Source organism: Mustela nigripes, chromosome 13 (assembly GCF_022355385.1).
Source record: "Mustela nigripes isolate SB6536 chromosome 13, MUSNIG.SB6536, whole genome shotgun sequence".
NCBI classification, from domain to species: Eukaryota; Metazoa; Chordata; class Mammalia; order Carnivora; family Mustelidae; genus Mustela; species Mustela nigripes.
In genome coordinates, this window is record NC_081569.1 from 144,789,158 (window position 1) to 144,794,521 (window position 5,364).

At 42.3% G+C, this 5,364-nt stretch overlaps 1 pseudogene; it reads left to right on the forward strand.

The window, feature by feature from the left end:
* Positions 1-556: 556 nt before the first annotated feature.
* LOC131999472 (immunoglobulin heavy variable 3-11-like) lies at positions 557-1,166 on the forward strand (annotated as a pseudogene).
* Positions 1,167-5,364: the final 4,198 nt, after the last annotated feature.

Here is a 5,364-nt window from a genome sequence, read left to right on the forward strand (position 1 = left end):
ACATAAGGAGGTAAAGTCATCCCATCCCCATCACAGGAGGGGTTCCACAGTCCTCACCAGCCTGCCCACTCTGTCCTCCAGGTGGTTCAGGGGACAGCGTGTCCTGTGGGGATGAGCACAGGGCCACATACTGGGGCTCACTCTCACCCTGTGTGTTGTCTTGGACACTTCACAAAACCCTCTAAAATTCTGGGTGTAGGTTTACATTTCATTATGGCATAACAAGACATCCATCCCACAACGTTTGTGTGAATATGTAAAAAGAAAGTAGCACGTGTCCAAGTATATACTCTGGGAAGTTATATAATGAAAACCATATAATATTCTAAAGTGTTCAATGTCCCCAAAACGAAGGCAGTCTGATGTCTTCTGGCCATTGCCCTCTATGGTCACATAGATCCCAAGCTGAATATATAGTCAGAGAACATGCAAATAGGGTCCTCCATCTGCTGATTAAAACAGCCCATACCTGACTCTGCAGCTGGGAGAGGAGCCCCAGCACCAAGATTTCCAGGTGTTCCGATCAGTACTCAGGACCGGACACAGACAACTCACGATGAAGTTTGTGCTTGGCTGGGTTTTCCTTGTTGCTCTTTTAAAAGGTAATTCATGGTGAACAAGAGACATTGAGGACATGAGTGGATATGAGTGAAAGAAACCATGGGTGTGTGACAGTTTCCTGACCATGATGTCTTGTGTCTGCAGGTGTCCAGTGTGAGGTGCAGCTGGTGGAGTCTGGGGGTGACCTGGTGAAGCCTGGGGGGTCCCTGAGACTCTCCTGTGCAGCTTCTGGATTCACCTTCAGTAACTACGGCATGAGCTGGGTCCACCAGTCTCCAGGGAAGGGGCTGCAGTGGGTCGCATGGATTAGCAGTAGAAGTAGTTACACATACTACACAGACTCTGTGAAGGGCCAATTCACCATCTCCAGAGACAACAGCAAGAACACGCTGTATCTGCAGATGAGCAGCCTGAGAGCCGAGGACACGGCTGTATATTACTGTGCGAGAGACACAGTGCAGGGACATCAGTGTGAGCCCAGACACAAACCTCAGACTACAAGGGTATCAGACCAGCAAGGGGTGCATACCACTCACCAGTTCTGTCTTTAAGCCCAGGAGCAGATGCAGATGAAGGTTATGGGCAGGTTTCCTGTCGGGATCTAGCGACTCATCTCCAGAGAACACTTTCCCTCAGGGACCTTCTCTGCACACATGATTCTGTGCTTACCTCTTCATTCTCTGACTTTGGAAATTTGTTCTAATGGGAAAACAATTATACTAGAATGCACAAAATACCACCTGGTACCCCAAGCTCCCCCCCCTAATTCAAACCCCTCAGATTGTTTTTCAGAGTTTATAGTCTCTCATGATTCACCTCCCATTCCAATTTACCCCAACACCCTTCTCCTGATACCTGGGAATAAACCTAACCAAAGAGGTAAAGGATCTGTACTTGAGAAACTACAGAACACTCATGAAAGAAATTGAAGAAGACACAGAAAGATGGAAGACCATTCCATGCTCTTGGATTGGAAGAATAAACATTGTTAAAATGTCTATACTGCCTAGAGCAATCTATACTTTAAATGCCATTCCAATCAAAATTCCACTGGTATTCTTCAAAGAGCTGGACCAAATAATCCAAAAATTTGTATAGAATCAGAAGAGACCCCGAATCACTTAGGAAATGTTGAAAAACAAAAATAAAACTAGGGGCATTGCGTTACCTCATTTCAAGCTTTACTACAAAGCTGTGATCACCAAGTCAGCATGGTACTGGCATAAAAACAGACACATAGGCCAGTGGTACAGAGTAAAGAGCCCAGATATGGACCCTCAACTCTATAGTCAATTAATATTCGACAAAACAGGAAAAAAAATACAGTGGAAAAAAGACAGTCTCTTCAATAAATGGTGCTGGGAAAACTGGACAACTATATGTAGAAGAATGAAACTCGACCATTCTCTTACACCGTACACAAAGATCTCAATGTGAGATAGGAATCCATCAGAATCCTAGAGGAGAACATAGGCAGTAATCTCTTCGATATCAGCCACAACAACTTCTTTCAAGATATGTCTCCAAAGGCAAAGGAAACAAAAGTGAAAATAAACTTTTGGGACTTCATCAAAATCAAAAGCTTCTGCACAGCGAAGGAAATAGTTAAAAAAAAAAAAAGGAACAAACAAATAGGCAACCCACGGAATAGGAGAAGATATTTGGAAATGATAGTACAGTCAACGTGGGTTTTTATTTTATTTATTTATTTATTTATTTAATTTATTTTAAAATTTTCTGAGATGTAAGAAGATATATCAGGGTCTATACCTACATAATATCTCAGGCCACCGGTTTTGAGATAGGAAGTGTGGAGCCATTATTCGTGGGTAGATAACGGAAGATAAATGGAAGGAGGAGGAAGCTTCCAAGGTCTTTCAACACTGGATTGCAAAATTTTACCGTGCTGCTGATCGTGCACAGACTTACTGATGAGTAGCAGCAGAGAAAGGACTTTAGGGTAGGCGCCTCTCTGAAACATGGAGCTGCAGTGTCTTGCACGCAAACTTGGGGTGGCTGGTTGTTTGAGAAGCACAAAGGGCAGAGATGTGCCTGGACCTTGTAGCAGGGGCTGGGAATGCTGCTATGGGGTGCACAACCCAAGATGCTGTGGCTTTTAGCAACACAGACAAAAATGGAGTCCGTGTGGCCTGGAGGACTTTCTGGAGAACAGATTTTGATCTCTCAGTTCTGATATAGAAGACTGAATACAGTTATTTCTGTTCTGACTCTCCAAAGAGACACAGAAAGCCACCAGGGAAAATTTTGAGAGAACAAAAGCCCCCCAAAACCGGCTTTCACTGAGCCCATCCACCCACAAGGGGCAGAACAACTCTGCCCAATAAGGGTTGCCTGAGTAATGCTGCAGCAGACCCCGTCTCCAGAAGACTGGGTGAAAGAACAAGAGACCTACAACCCTAAGGTCCCTATAAAACAGGTGCATTTTCTTGGGTTGCAGTCAATAACTTGGACTTTGTATATTCCCTCAACCACTTCTCAACAGAATGACTAGGAGGAGGAATAACCAACAGAGGAAAAATTTGAAGACTGTGACCTCTGCCACAGAACTAATGGATATGGATATAAGCAAGATGTTGGATATACACTTCGGTGTAACCGTTATACAGACAATGGCTAGGTTGGAGAGAACCATTAATGGCAACACAGATTCTCTAAGGGAATAAGTGAGAGATGACCTGGCAGAACTTAAAAATGCTATCAGTAAGATCCATTCTAGTCTAGATATTCTAACAGTCAGGGTAAATGAGGCAGAAGAATGGATTAGTGATGTAGAAGACAAACTGATAGAAAAGAAGGATCAGGAGGAGGCCTGGAACACACAACTTAGAATCCATGAAAACTGTTCAAGAAATAAATGACCCCATAAGACATACCCATGTATGTTTCATACATAGTTATTGTATAAATATACAATTATTGGGATCTCTTAGAGGGTGGAGAGAGAGAGAGAGGACTAGAATATATATTTGAGCCAATCCTAGGTGAGGACATCCCTAATCTGGGGAATGATATAAGCACTCATGTCCTAGAGGCAGAGAGGACCCCTCAAGATCAAGGAAAATCAACCAATGCCACGGCACATAGTAATAAAATACACAAATCTTAAAAACAAGGAAACCATCTTATGGGTAGTTATGAGGAAGAGATTCCTTATGTAGAGAGGGAGGAAAATCAGCAAAATGTCAGACCTGTCCACAGAGTCCTGGCAAACCAGAAAGGGCTGGTAGGATATATTCAGGGCATAAATGTGAAGAATATGCAGCCAAGAATACTTTATCTGGCAAGGTTCTCACCTAGAATGGATGGAGAATCAAGGAACTTCCAAGACTGGCAGAGACTGTAAAAATATGTAACCACTAAGCCAGAACTACAGGAATATTAAGGGGGGGGGTCAATAATATAAGAAAGATGCCAAGAGTACTATGGAACAGAAATTTACAGAGACGATCTATGGATACAAGGTCTTCACAAGCAACATGATGAAAATAAAATCATATCTTTCAATAATCACTCTCAACATGAATGTTCTAAATGCTCCCATAAAATGGCACAGGGTTGCAGATAGGATAAGAAGATGGGACCCATCCACATACTGTCTACAATAGACTCATTCTAAACCTAAACATACATCCAGACTAAATCTGAGGGGATGGAGAGGGACTTTTTTTAAATTTATTTTTTATTTTCAGCATAAAAGTATTCATTATTTTTGCACCACACCCAATGCTCCATGCAATCCGTGACCTCTATAATACCCACCACCTGGTACCCCGACCTCCCACCCCCCCGCCCCTTCAAACTCCTCAGATTGTTTTTCAGAGTCCATAGTCTCTCATGGTTCACCTCCCCTTCCAATTTACCCCAACTCCCTTCTCCTCTCTAACACCCCTTGTCCTTCATGATATTTGTTATGCTCCACAAATAAGTGAAACTATATGATAATTGACTCTCTCTGCTTGACTTATTTCACTCAGCATCATCTCTTCCAGTCCCGTCCATGTTGCTACAAAAGTTGGGTATTCGTCCTTTCTGATGGAGGCATCATACTCCATAGTGTATATGGACCACATCTTCCGTATCCATTCGTCCGTTGAAGGGCATCTGGGTTCTTTCCACAGTTTGGCGACCGTGGCCATTGCTGCTATAATCATTGGGGTACAGATGGCCCTTCTTTTCACTACATCTGTATCTTTGGGTTAAATACCCATGAGTGCAATGGCAGGGTCATAGGGAAGCTCTATTTTTAATTTCTTGAGGAATCTCCACACTGTTCTCCCAAGAGGCTGCACCAACTTGCATTCCCACCAACAGTGGAAGAGGGTTCCCCTTTCTCCACATCCCCTCAACACATGTTGTTTCCTGTCTTGCTAATTTTGGCCATTCTAACTGGTATAAGGTGGTATCTCAATGTGGTTTTAATTTGAATCTCCCTGATGACTAGTGATGATGAACATTTTTTCATGTGTCTGGGTGTGGTGCAAAAATAATGAATACTGTTATACTGAAAATAAAAAATAAATTAAAAAAAATACTGGTGGAATTTTGATCGGAATGGCATTAAAAGTATAGATTGCTCTAGGCAGTATAGATATTTTAACAATGTTTATTCTTTCATTCCAAGAGCATGGAATGGTCTTCCATGTTTTTGTGTCTTCTTCAATTTCTTTCATGAGTGTTCTGTAGTTCCTTGAATACAGATCCTTTACCTCTTTGGTTAGGTTTATTCCCAGGTATCTTATGGTTCTTGGTGCTATAGTAAATGGAATCAATTCTCTAATTTCC